The sequence below is a fragment of the Terrapene carolina genome, unplaced genomic scaffold (assembly GCF_002925995.2).
Source record: "Terrapene carolina triunguis isolate 2854851 unplaced genomic scaffold, T_m_triunguis-2.0 Scaffold113, whole genome shotgun sequence".
Taxonomy (NCBI): domain Eukaryota; kingdom Metazoa; phylum Chordata; order Testudines; family Emydidae; genus Terrapene; species Terrapene triunguis.
In genome coordinates this window covers 5,612,675-5,627,378 of record NW_020664464.1, presented here as the reverse complement: position 1 = coordinate 5,627,378, position 14,704 = coordinate 5,612,675, and positions in this window count along the sequence as shown.

Below are 14,704 nucleotides of genomic sequence, written 5' to 3'. Positions count from 1 at the left end.
GTAAGAATTATAACAACTCCATAGCTGCACAGGAGCTCAAAACCTTGTGTTCCAGAAACACAGCCCTCTATCACCATAGCAAAAGAGATGCTCCATTAGATGACACCAATATCAACGGCTTTTATCCTCTACATTGGCCAGCTACTAGAGGATCATATTATTACAGACACTTTGTACTTGGGTACCCAGATATCATGGTATCCATATAGGCCCCTAGATAAATAAATTACCTAGATCCCCAAAATTAGAAGACATTATGTACAATCACTCTCTAGGACACTGCAAGGTCCATGGTCTTCTAACCATCTGAGGCTCACTGTTCTGCACTCATGCGTGATGCCAAAGCCACATGACCACAAAATCCACAGTGTCCCATTAGGAGGTTCATTTTATTTTCTAGGAACAAATGCAGCCACTCACTCGAAGACTCACTGAGGAAAGGCAAATACATAAAGAACAGAGAAAAAGACAAGCTCTTCATAGAATGTTTCCATCAAATCAGCCTCAAAGTCAATATAGGTTGCCAATCAATGATTGTGGTAGTGCCAAGGGACCCTAATCACAGACCAGGACCCCTTTGTGCTAGATGCTGTACAAACACAGAACAAGAGGATAGTCCCTACCCTCAGGAGCCAGATCTGAGCTCTGCTGTAACTCTTGATTTTATGTTCAATTGCATAACCTTGCAGTTAACTACATCACAGTAATAGCCATTGTTTCTAGATTCTTATTATAATCATTCACGTATATGAGATACAATGATTCTTCGCACAATATCCATGCTTCCAAAAGGAAAAATAATAATAAATAATTCTAGCACTGAATAAGAAGAAACACAGAAAAAGAAAAGTGGTTAAAGTCATGAGAATTATTTCCTTATTTAAATGCAAAGGCTAAACACTGTTAGAAGAAAACTGCGGTACAGTATGAAAGATAGTCTAATCTCTGCATCTAATTACACAGCAGAGCAAAAGCATTTAAATGTCTTAAATATAATAAAAAGAATAATTAACAATGAGCTAGGAAATGCCATTTTACAGTCTGAGGATACAGAGTAGACTTGGGCACGTCTAGTCGAACTTACTATGATACAAGAATAATGAAAATGAAAAGCAGGAAATATAAAACTGACAAAATAAATATTTTTCCACACATCACACAATTAGCCTATTGAACTCATCGCCACAAGATATCGTTGAGGCCAAGAGCTTAGCGGGATTCAAAAAAAGAACTGGGTATTTATAGAGATGACAACATACCGTGTTAAAATAGCAAGGAACTTCAACAAAAACCACTCTGTTTTAAAAAAAATACAGACCCTTCATGCTTCAGGGCATAAGCCAACCTCTAACTAATGAGGGTTAATAAGAAACTTTCTGTGACACTCTACACCTTGGGGGTGCATATGGTGTAACCCCCATATTCATCATGTATATATAATTGTGATATTGCATTAAAGCAGGCCATGTGAGGTATCAGGGGACAGGTTCTGATCTGCTGGAAGCTATGGTTCTAAGATGTATATCATCAATGCATATGAAATTATAAGAATTGTGTTGTAGGGTTTTCACTAAAATATACTATGGGTTTGGGAAGTGCTCAGATACTAGCTCTCCAGAGACAATGACAAGAGAGGTCACCACCACCCAGGTGGGGGCTGAACAGACATTGTCCAGCCAAGGAGTTACAATTCAATGACTCGCTCACAGGAGACACACCGGGGATATTGCTTCATCTGGTGACTCAGCAGTGCCCACCAGACATGCCTGGACTTGTGCTCTCCAAGCACATGGACAAAGGGTATAAAACAGAACACAGTGGTCCCCATGCAGATTCACCTTTCCTCCTCTCCCCCACCTATGCTGCAAGCAACAAGGATGCTCAGAAGACTGAAGACTCCAACAGAGACTGGCCCAGGTTTCAAGGGTGAAACCTGTGTATTATGAACTGTAACATCCAGTGGGGTGAGAAAACTGCTTTATCTAAATACTGCCTACAGTCTTAAAGGTTTACGATTTAGATTGTGCGCTTATTTTGTTTTCTTTGGTAGCTAACTCTGACTTTTTGCCTATCACTTATAGTCACTTAAAATCTATCTTTTATAGTCACACTTGTTTTAGTGTTTATCTTCATCAGTGAGTTTGCTTGAAGTGTTTGGTAAATCTGCTCAGATTTACGACGGCTAGTGTATATCCACTTTCCACTGATGAAGTGATGAACCAATTAATAAGCTTACACTGAGCGTACACTTGAGCAGTGCAAGACGGTATATTCTTGAGGTACAGTGCTGGGAGCTGGGGGCATTCAGCTGGTGCCTTTCTCTGTGTTATTCATGAGTGGCTCTGGGAGCATTCATGCAATCTTGCTGGGTGAAGGGCTCCACATGCGGTTGTGCTGAGTGATAACAGCACATGGAGGGGTTTGCTGCTTGCCACTAGCAAAGCACTGTGAAAGATGGCCCAGGCTGGAACGTTAAGGGGGCACAGGGGTCCCACAGTCCCAGGCTGCACCCTGGGGATCCTGTCACACTTTCCTTATGGACAGGTTATTCCATAGCTACCTACTGCAGGGTTTCCTACACCTAAAGTGCCCGGCACTGGCCACTGCCTGAAACAAGATTGTATAGACCACTGTTCTGATCCGCTATGGCAATTCCTTTGTTCGTGGCCATTGCACATTCTTTCTCAATGCCTAAGCAAGGAGATGCCATTTTCAAACTGTATTGTAATGTCAGACACAGTCTCATTTAAGGGTGAAATTCTGGCCCCATTGAAATCAATTGGAGTCTGCACAATTAGGCTGGATATTTCACGAGTAAAATTCATAAGACTTCCAACACCTCTACTTCCAATTCTGGTTTCAAAACAATATGAAGACATCCTCCATCATTGAGCACCAACACCCTTACACTATTGATTCCAGCCAAAATTTGATTCTCGAAATGGGCAAAGGTTCCAACTGGTTCTTAGTGTATCTGATCCAGTTTGTGCAGTTTATGGTGTAGGAACTTTTCCACACAAGCAAACTTCATAACTGATGTTAGCAAGGGTGGGAGCTGTAGTGTAGACAGGACTCGTGTGCTTTTATGGCCATTCCATCTAGTCTATATTGCAGTTTCCTCTGCCCTGCCTACATTCAGCTTCCACTGTTGCTAACACCAGCAGAGGTGCACAGATAGAAAAGTGGCTAGAATAGGTACAGCCTTGAAAACTGGAACAACGAGCTTTTATTTGATGCAGAAAGTAAGAGAAAACTAGTGGACAGATTCAAAGAGGGTGTGGACATTATCAGTGGCAGGCAAGGTATGAGACTCTGTATTTTGGACAATTGGAAGGAGGGGGCAAAGTAGGAAGGCCAGAGAGCAAGACGGTCTGTAATCAGAACCAACTAAACTATCACTCAGCCCAACCATTACACACACACTTGCTGCATCCCTGCTCTAAAGCACCTATAGTCTTGCATGTACTCCATAGCATTGTATGGGGTTATGGCCCTTCCTCTTTTCTACACATTTTTCTCTGTAGTGCCCCCCCCTTTTTTAATATATGTGATTAAATCAAATTGGTACAGGTAGAACAGACAGCTGTTCTTCTCTGGTTTCTGGAGTGCTTTACACTAAATGCCTGTATGTTGAATTATTCCTTTCCCTCAGAGGAAATATATACCCTTGTCCATCACAATTTGGGAAATGACACAAAATGAAAACAGTGTAGTGTAGTGTACTGAATGAGTGCTTGTTAGACAGATTGCAGATGCCTCTTTCCTGGGGGCATCAAATTGTGTTTTATGAGGCATTGCTCTGTTTCATTAAATGACTAGGAGTGTCTGTCACTCACACACACACACACACACACGCCAGTTCCTCAGTCTGCTGCTCTTGAACTGAAATGAAGAAAGACACCCTGTGGCAGAAACCTGGTGCAAGTTTTTCTTTCTTTAGCCTTAAATCTCTTATAAGTGCACCTTCTTTGGGCAAGGGCATCTTTGCACAGTGCAAAGAGAAGCGTGCACTCTCTGGGAATTAATGCCATGCTACAATTTAGGAACAGGGAGACAAGAAGCAGAGAGGAACTTAGTGACATCAGCTGGCTCAGCTTCCCATGCAGATCAAGAAAAAGTTGTTCAAACTCTTCGATCGGCTGGTTTAGTTTTGTCTATCCGTTACAGTCTCTGTATCCGAGCAGGAAACATGGACTGTTGGACTATGGGTCAAATAGGGAATGTCATTTAAAAAGGATTGGAAATATTTAGGACCTGGGAACAGAATGAAATGACATGTTACACACACACACACACACACTCTCTCTCTCTCTCTCTCTCTCTCTCCCTCCTGAAGGATTTCCAGTTTTTCTAGTTACATTTCAAACTATGTATTTGTGACACTGTCAACATATTTTTTAAAAAAATCTTGCATGAACTGATATAATTAGAGAATCACGATAGCATGGGCCTGATTCCGCCACCCTTACTCATGCTGAGGAGGAGTTTAGGGCCCAATCCTGCAATGTTATGTGCCCACATAGAGCCTCACTGAATTCAGCAGGGCACTGTGCCCATGTGCAGTGAATCAGGGCCTTACTATGCTATGCCACCCAGAGGGAGTCCCAGGAGGCACTTTGCTTCAGTTACAGTTTTCAGAGTGTGACATACTGACCGAGAAGGAGTTAACTAGAGGCGGAAAGCTCTATTCGTTTTCCCTTGACACACCGATCAGGCCCAGGGCGGAGTTAAAAGGAAGGAGACCCAGGAGAGAGGTGGGTTGCAGTTCCTTCTTTGTGGGAAGGGCTTGTCAGGAGCCAGGCAGAGGGAAAACTGTGGGAAAACTACAAGAGTGGTGTTGACTCACATGCTGGGCATTGAAAAAGGAGCAAGGACTTCAGGGAAGCAGCCCTGGTAGGAGCAGCTTTTCTGGAAAAGGAGTGAGAGTGAAGAGGAGCCCAGGTGGGGTGGACGATGTTAGTCACCATTATTCCATTGGACATTACTTGTTTCAAACGTCCCTACCCCAGAAGGGGTAGGAATACAGCATGGCCTGACTGGAGGGTCAAGTCCGACTCCTCATCACACCAGACCACCGAACTCTGAGGAAGGGAGTTAGGCAGAATTGCTGAAACGGTGAGTCACATCATGAGGGGGGTGCTCCGCATTGGTGGGTTTACAGAGTTTCCCCACAGTTCTTTTGGCTGGCATGTCAGGGGAACAGAACCCCTCCCTGCCCACTTGCTGCTGGGGGTGAGAATTATATCTGCTGTGCAGCCCCTTCCCTCCCATACCTGTAGCTATAATGTGTCCCTGTAAGTAGAGGGGAGATCCTTGCCCCATCTGACTCCCCTGCACAGCTGCATTAGTGCTCGTCACAACCCAGCCCCAGGTGATTAGACATTTTTCTTAGTAAAGAAAGAAAAAAAAAAAAAGGATATTGTGGATTCTAAATATTTCACCTGTTAGACAGAGCAGAGGTCGCTACCGAGAACCCTCAGCTCCCTTAGACTTCAATGGGGCTGGCGGATACATTGTACTTTTGAAAATCAGGCCACTTCAACGGCCTAAATACGGATTTAGGTTGCCATGATTGAAATTTAGGCCTATTCTTTACTTAAGGCTCCAATCCTGCAAGAACTTTCACCCACAGAGGGGTACTCACTGCAAGTAATCCCATTGACACAGTGTGTACAGTTAAACATATTCATAGGCCTTGGCAGAACTGGGGTCTTGCTCACCAATAACCCATTAAGGATCCCAATCCTGCAAACAAGCGTGAGAATAACATTACTCATGTGAGTAATTCCCAAGGAGGTCAATGGGCTTAGTCAGGTAAGTAAAGTCATGCATGAATATAAGTGTCTTCAGGATTGGGCCTCAGGTATTTTTGTCCCCTCTCTGTGTTTCACACAGCTCAGACTTGAAAGCTGATGAGTCACTTTCACCATCTGGAGTGTTCATGCAGTAGCACGCTGCTGCTGTGCTTGGGCTGTGAAGACGGCAGGGGACTCGTTACATGAAAACAGGCTGGTTCTAAAAAACAGCATTTTTTCTAAGTTAGGTTTTGTAAACCTTTGTTAAATGAAGTCCTAAATCTGGGGCCTGAACTCCATGACAGCACCCATCTAATGCCCTGCCTCTGCTATTGAATCAGCAGTGTAGTGAAATGCTCCTCAAGAACCAAGCTTAAAAACCACTTCCAGTGACACTTTGCCAACCCAGGCTGGCCTGCAGAGTTGGGGCATAATTTGTTTCAAAATGGAGACTGAAACCATTTCAACAAAACCATGAGTTTTGGCAGTGTTACAAGAACCATAGCCTTAGAGCACCCCCTTACAGCAAGCCCTAGCACTGCTGTGCTCTGCCTTAGTTTGCCCCCAGCAGTCTTTGGCCTACTCCAGCCATAGGAGTGGCTTGGCCCTCCAGCCACACCACTTCCGAGAGTGCCCCCACCCCCCTTCCAGAGTAATGGAATCCTCTCAATAAACCCCAACAAAAGCAAGGCACAGAGGAATCTTCAGCCCAGCTAGGCTCAACGTACAGCTCCCAGCTGCAACAGCCTTTCTGCATTAGAGCTCAGGTAGAGTCACTCAGCAATCCATCCAGTCCAGGCCCACGCTCTTACAAAGGGCTCTAGGTGGTCACAGTCAGCTCCTGGACCTCAGTCAGGCTTCTGGCCACCGGTAGCAGCAGTTTCTCTCCTCAGTCAGCCCTCAACTGATGGGTTTTACTCTTCCTAAATCCAGCACACAGCACAGGTGTGGCAGGGCTAATTGAACAGGGCTGACTGGCCCTTAAAAAGGCAGGCCACCCTGTTACAGAGAGCACTTGAAATGAGACTGTGGAGTCACAGACATGCCTGAGCTCTGTTGCGTTAAAGGAGATAAGAGTTTCAGAAGTAGAAAAAACTAGGATGCATGTTGTGGTGCAAAGGAAGGGTCAGGGCTGTGCATAGGCACCATATTTTGTAAAACTGACCTGGAAACAGGGACACCTGGTCAAGTTAAGTCATGTGTTACTGCATCAGTGGTTTCATTAACCTTTCAGCTAATTTGCTGGCTCTGGAGTGGAATGCATTATATCTTTTCTTCTCAGCGTCCTGAGCACCGTGGATCAGATCCACTCCAGCACTCCTATGCTGCTGAAAAACAGCCCCCACCTGGATCCTGTGAGTCACACTTTTATTACAACTTGCTGAGCAAGCAAATTAGCTGGTATATTAATCCTGGTGCTCGTGTGTTGTTAAAGCGCTGTGGCAGTAATAAATGAAAGTGTACAGGTTCGCACAAGCAGCGCCATGCTGCCAAAGTATTATGAATGCATTGATGTCGACAGACCCAGCCACTTCCTCCTGAGTCCCCTTTCCCTGTCTGATATCAGTCACAGTAGGAAGCAGAATTTGCAATTCTTTAACAACAGAACAAGGATCACAATAAATCACAGAACTGCTTTAAGGTCACCTCTGAAAATGCATGGGACTGAATGTATCTGCTTCCCAAGGATAAATACTAAAGGCCAAATCCTCAGCTGATATAAATTGCCATCGTTCCATTGAAGTCAGTGGAGCTTTGCAGATGTCTGCCAGCGGATAATCTGTCTGGCAGAGTCTGACTTGACCTTGGCAAAATATCTGCCTGTAGTTTTGAAAGTCTAGATGTTCTAAACCTGATATTTAGAGTAAGCCATCCCCTACCACTAAAAAGAGGAGAGAAAACAGGGAATGGGTGGAGGGGCTGTTAAGACAGATGTAAAAATAGATATCTTTTGTTAAACCAGAGTCAACGTACACAGCTGGAGACCCACAGGATTAGAAAAGGAGAGAGATCAGTAAAGACCATGACAGCAAGTACAGAACTGATTCTATATGGCAAGATATACCATCCTAGGAGGAGATTTTATGTGCCTCACTGAATTATAGGTGCTGGTAGAAGGAAGTCAAGATGATGCAGTAGGGGAGGGCTGTGGAAAGTGGGGGTATCTGTTTGCTTTTTAAGTCATTCCTATATAGATGTATGCAGGAATGATGCTTTGTTACCCTGGAGCGCCATCTGCTGGCTCTATAGTAGTTAAAACGCAGGTAACATTCCTAACGTCAAGCGTAGGGAGAAGGGAAAATGCTGGAATAATGTATTTGTTCTATTTAGCACTATGTTCCAATGCTGGATAGCTTCTGTAAACCATGTCATCCTCTACTGGGAATCCTTCTATACAGACTGTACATTTATAGTCAGTACTGAAGTAGAAAATGACCCTGCATAGTCTATTTTGTTTTTGTTTTTTTTAAGGTAAAGAGGTTCCTTAGCTAATTTCATTAAAGATGTTAAGTTTCTCAGCTCTCCCCTGCATGTTTTAACATCAGTTTGAAATCCCTTATGGGTTGTGAATAACTGTATTCATGCACAGCTTGCATTTAGTGAAACATTGCCATCTTGTGGTGCAAATATCTGATTAGGTTTTTGGAGAGAGACAAACCATCAAATTTAAAATCACATTTTAAACAAATTCCCTTACCTAGATTTACTTAGGTTGTAAGCCCAGGGATGGGCTTTTTGTTCTCTGTTTGTGCTGCACCTAGCACAATGGGGAGCTGGTCCATGACTGGGATTCTAGCTGCTACTGTAAGTAAGATAAATAGTAAATAAGTTACCAACACCACCTTTGATTGTTTAAATAATTTATCAAGTTCAGAGACCTCATCCCTGTGGATGCTGTTTGGCCAAGCAGGGAAATATAAATATAAACAATAAGTCAGAGGTGCACCGTTGTATACACCTGTACAATGTGGCACACTATGCATACTTGTACTATGTGTCTGAGCCTCAAAATGGGAGGGAAATAATTTAACGTTTCCCTCAGAGTAGTTAGTTGTTCATAAAACCAAAAGGTAAAGTGTGTTTATAATCTGGGGGATCAAGTGTTGTTATTTTTCTCTTGTTAGATGTAACATGTTTTATAACCCGATGCTCAAGTTCTCCCATTGTCCACTTCTGAGGTGCTCCATTAATGTTGGATGAAGATTCTGTTGCCTGGCCAAAGGGATGTGGAAAGAACATCTGTAGATATGACAGCAACCCTGTATGACAGAGTAGTTTATAATCAACCCAGCAACTCGGTCTGTGACACCTGGCTAACCACAACTGCAGCAATTGCCTCTCTAAGTGAGCCACATACGTAGGAACATCTAGGCCTGTGGTTTTCACATGGGTTTTACCATATGTTTGCTTGCAGAGACCTAGAGTTGTTATTGAAGAGGATGCTCTGTGAACTCTTATGGCACTAGAGGTTTCTGTGTATTTTTCAAGACAGAAGGAAATACATAGATCTAAACAGAAGTGTAGACATTATACAATGTGAATAAGCTATCCAGCAAAGAGCCCTTTTTTCCTGTTTGTGAACGGATTCCATTTCCGACAAACAGATTTATTCCTACCTATTCACAGAACAATATTGACTGTTTCTTGTCCATGGTATGCAATTATTCACCTAAAATCAGATGTTTTTGCATCCTGATTGGATGTTTGAAACTCTTAAAATAATAATGTAAATCTTACAAATTCTTGGATGAATAACCTTTCATGCAAAAATTCATAAAGTTCTTTGAATTACTCACATTTTTGCAAATAGCCAGCAAGTGAGTGCAAACACAATAAACAAGAGTGAATTATAAGGGATCCCCTGCTTTTATCTAAAAGTCACGTCTTGTATTATTTAACCAGCTCCAGTCAAAAGTTGGGTGTGGGATCTAGGCTCCATAGGCAGCAAGACAACTGTAAGGTGGGTAGACCCAGTTGGGATGGAATGCTACAGGCCATAGGCAAGGGAAGAGGGACTTCCCCATGTTCTTTGCATACAGCCTCAGCACGTGTTTAAAAAAAAATAGAACAGTGAAGAGGAAGTGGTCAGATCTATTTGAGAGACTCTTGAGATTTTGATGCCTTGCCAACACTTATGACAAAATGTTCCTGTTTGATCTTCTTAAGCCCTTCCTCACACAGGTTGGACCTGAACAAACAACCATACATACAGCCTGGAGCTCCTGTGAAGCTACCTGACACTACAACTAGCAATGGGAAGAGTAAACACTCTCCCCTCTTCTCCCCAACACACACACACACACACCCAATGTTCATCTTTGTGCTAGCAACCAGGGCCCCTCCCTGCCCCATCATCCCAAGCCACAGGAGAGGTTGTCTGTAAGACAAAAGGTCAGAGAGGAGGTTGATATAGAAAGCCAATGAGCGTCCATTATTTCACTGTGTAAGAAAAAACACTGTCTGACAATTGCTTGTTTTCTATTTTGAAGATCAGTACCATAATCTTCTCCACTCATTCCCCAAATTCTACTTCCCCAGTTCTCTGTGGCCTCAAAGAGTTCAAGTCAGCTGGACCTGCTGATTTGTGCACTACTCGTTTTTCTAAGTATTTGCTTGCCTACTTTTTTTATTATTATTATTTTTTAACTCAAAAGCACTAATTATCCATAATGTTTCTTTACTTTCTTAAAGAAGAATAAAAACACACAATCAGTCCAGTAGGCTAATCAATCAGTAATGGAATCTCCAGCCTCATTTATTAACGGTCTTACCGCCAATCTAGGGTTTCTCTCTCCCCTGAAACACCTGTAAAAGTCTTCTTCATTGCCCTTTACCACCATTAACTTATCCCTATAGTATAGCTTGTACCATCCTGTATTAATATAGCTGACTGTAATATGCAATCCTTTACATTATTATAAGCATTTGAAATTTAAAGATACAAACAGTATTTGTTCTAAAGGTAATTTAATATTGTAAAATAATTACACACTTCTGTAAACTTTCAATACATAGTCTTCAAGTAAAACAGAAAATACAGGTATTACGTTTATTGCCCCTTTTAGAGACACTAGGTCTGATTTTCAGTCCCCTGTAGGTGTACACTTGTGCATACATTCAGATATGTGCACAAGTTAAATATGCATTTAAAAGAACATGTATACATAAAGGCTGTTTACCTCCGGGACATGCCTGTGTACCTCCAGGTTATGCCTGTGAAAAGTAGACACACATTTGCCTCTGTGTAAATGCACATAGATTCCAAGGCCAGAAGGGACCATGATGATAATCTACTCTGACCTCCTGTATAACACAGGACATAGAACTTCCCCAAAATAATTCCTAAAGCAGATCTTTTAGCAAATCCAATCTTAATTTAAAAACGGTCAGTGATGGAGAATCAACCATGATACTTGGTAAATTATTCCAGTGGTTAATTACTCTAGCATGGGGTTGAAAATCAGACCCTTTGAAGTCCATAAGGCTTAACAATTTTATATGAAGGAAGTTGTATTTATTTATATACATACACACACAGTCTTTATATTAAAATAGTTATACCCTAAAATAATATTTTTGTTTATAAAGAACACACCCCTACAAAAGTGATCAAGGTTCTGAACAACAATCTTAAAAATAGTCAACTATAATGGTCTTCCAATACACTAGCTGAATCTAAAAATACAAGGCCCAGTTCACCTCCCATGGGAATTGGATTAGGCCCTTTGGCCCCAATCTCATGCACTCAAGTCACTTTACACACCAGAGATTATTCACGCATGTGCTTAAGTGTCTGCAGGATCAGGACCTTAGGCCTCAGCTGAAGAAAGCACCTAAGCACATGTTTAAAGCTTTAGTGCTTTCCTAGATACGGCTGCTTTCCTGAATCAGGGCCTTAGTTCAGAAAAAAGGTTAAAGTTTTACTTTGAAGTTCAGAGAGCTCTGTTTTCATTATGGCTCATAAGGCCACAATTCACAATTAAAACAAAGCAAAGAACCATGTGGCATTGACAGAAGAGATTAAATTATTTTAATATTTTATAAGGAGTTTAAAGTGCAACAGTTACATTTTGAAAAGTCAGTATTCAAACAAGGTGGACTGAGAGCACTTATTTAGAGTGGAATACATCCTTACACAGTAAGGTCTGCAATAGACTTCTGTACATGAATGGAATGTTTTTTGTTTGCATAAACATATATTACAAGTACAGAAGCCAGAGGTTAGTTTAACAAAACATACAGAGTACATGTACATGCGTTCATTCACTTCTGAGATAACTAGATGCTCAATTGCCACTCATTTACATAAACTACTTCCCAGTGAACAGTCAGATTAGTGATCAGGATTTCACAGCCTGCCCTTAAAATGTGGAAAGTTGTTTTTTTATTTAATAAAAAGCATAAGTAGAATTTATTCTCATCATTTCTAGTAGTGTGAACCTCAGCAATCACGAGTCTCACAAACAATGCTGAAAATGACTTACCATATACAAAACAGTTTAGTACTCAGTATTAAAAAGACCCTATCTGAACTGGGGATTTATCAGGCAATATGAAAATGATCAGTTCCAGAATCACCAGAATTCTCATGAAGAGCTGGTAGTATAACTATTTTAATACCTGAGAAATATCACAAACTGAGTGTTCACTAACTTTATTGAGGGAGGGAAGGGATACAGCAATTGTATAGTAGAGAGTAACAAACATTATTATATAAACTCTAACAAACAGGTTGTGTACAAAAGATTTTAATTTAAAAATTGTGTTTCTCACAGACACCAAAAGAGAGAAGGGCCAGATCCTCGGCTGGTATAAATCAACATAGCTCCACTGAAGAAAATGGGGGTGATCACAGGTAGGATCCTACTCTTAGATTCTAGAAGATCCAAAATTTTCAGAAAGGTAGCAAGCTGCTTACCTGCTTTAAACTCCCGAGAAAGACAGCCTATGCCTGTAATCTATAGGTTTCCTTTAAGCATGGGTACAGAACTCCCAATTAACTTCAGTGGGAGTCTGACTCAATTAAGGGCTGCAAAATTTGGCCCCTTGTTATCTCTGAGAATGAATTCAGATAGAAAAGTTATACAAAGAAGATGAAGTCAAAATATTTTAAATCTGCTAATCCACCAAATAGCTGTAAGATTGAAAACATTGTTTCCTAAAGCCAGTACCTGCTGGTGCACCTGTTTTTGTCCCTGGGCAAATTCTGTCCAGCAGTAAGACTTATTCGAAAAGGGGGGGGGGGGGGGGACCTTATTCTAGCACACAGATAGGAAATATAACTTGTCTTTACAAAAAAAAGAGGTTATTGCACATAATCTGAAGAGGAACGAATCCCTAGTTAACAGGAGAGTCAACCCTCTAATTAAACTATTCTGCTTACAAACTGAAGTCCAGTGCCATTCTTTGGCCACAGTTGCAGAAATGTGCTGCCGGCTACCTAACACAGAGGGCCTGATTCTCCTGTCTGGCAGAGCTGGCCTTAGTGTAGGATTGGTGGGATGTGAGAAGGGCAAATGTGAATTCACAAGTCTTTTGAGTCTTCCTGATCCTGGTGCTATTCAGGCACCCACCCACAGCACAACTTAGAACAGCCCAGATGTTCAGTGCTGCTCTAAATTGTACCCAGCTGTTCACAGCCTTAAGGGGCCATTCCAGCAGCTGGGTAGTCAGAGTGCAGTGACTGGCCCCATGCTCTTTTCCCTAGGGATGGGGTGCAAAGATGAGAAGCATGCAGCTGTCACTGGCTCTATATCACCCAGGGATTCCCCAAGTAACTAGCTAAGTTGGCTTCACGGTCCTTTTTTACGTGCTGAAGCTGCTCAAAGAAGTGCTGCAGATCTGGCCTAGAATGTTGAGGGGAAAAAATCATATTGGTGGAAAACACTAACCACTGAATTCAGAATTTAATTTAAGGATTGAGGGTGGTCTCTATTCTCATTTCTATCTATTCAGGCTTTAATACGTTTCAGAAACGCCAAATGCTTAACACCTATTTTTCAAGTTTATGGGAATGTACTATACATTTTACATATAATTCTGATGTGTTCACAATTATTTGCATTTTCATGGTTATTCTGAGTACTAACAAATACTCTGTATCTTAACGCCAATCAATGTTAACAAATGTGGTTTATGTTATCAACTAAAGGCTAGCGTGAAGCCTGCTGGTATGAGACAGCATCTTCGCTTTATATTGCTAAACCACTAATTTTACTTCTTCTTGTTCCACAGCAGATTTGTATTTGTTTTTATTACACGTTATTGGCAAAATGTGAACCCTAGTTCTGGGGTGCCCATATTGACACACCTAGGGTGAAATCCTCACTCCCACTCTGGCCGCTTTACACGGAGTAAAATGGACTGGACAGGCATAAAGAAGCTTGAAAGCCCCAGTTCCAGCTAAGCGAGGTTTCCTCCAGTGCAGGCACTGCACAAGACAGTCTTAAGGCTGCCCTGTGAGGATCCTCTCACAAACCCTGACATAGGGGGTGTACTGAGGGGGGTCCAGGAGTGGGAGGGGTGAATTGGAGGACTGGGCCATGACATGCTATACTGTCGAGATTCTAGGTAGTGCTGTGACCCATAGGTAGGGCCCTACCAAATTCACGGCAGAGAAAAATGCGTCACGGACTGTGAAATCTGGTCTCTCCCCATGAAATCTGGTCTTTTGTGTGCTTTCACCCTATACCATACAGATTTCACAGGGGAGACCAGCGTTTCTCAAATTGGGGGTCCTGACCCAAAAGGGAGTTGCAGGGAGGTCACAAGGTTATTTTGGGGGGGGGGTCATGGTATTGCCACCCTTACTTTTGTGCTGCCTTCAGAGCTGGGTGGCTGGAGAGCGGCGGCTGTCAGCTGGGCACCCAGCTCTGGAGGCAGCGCCCTGCCAGCAGCAGCAGCGCACA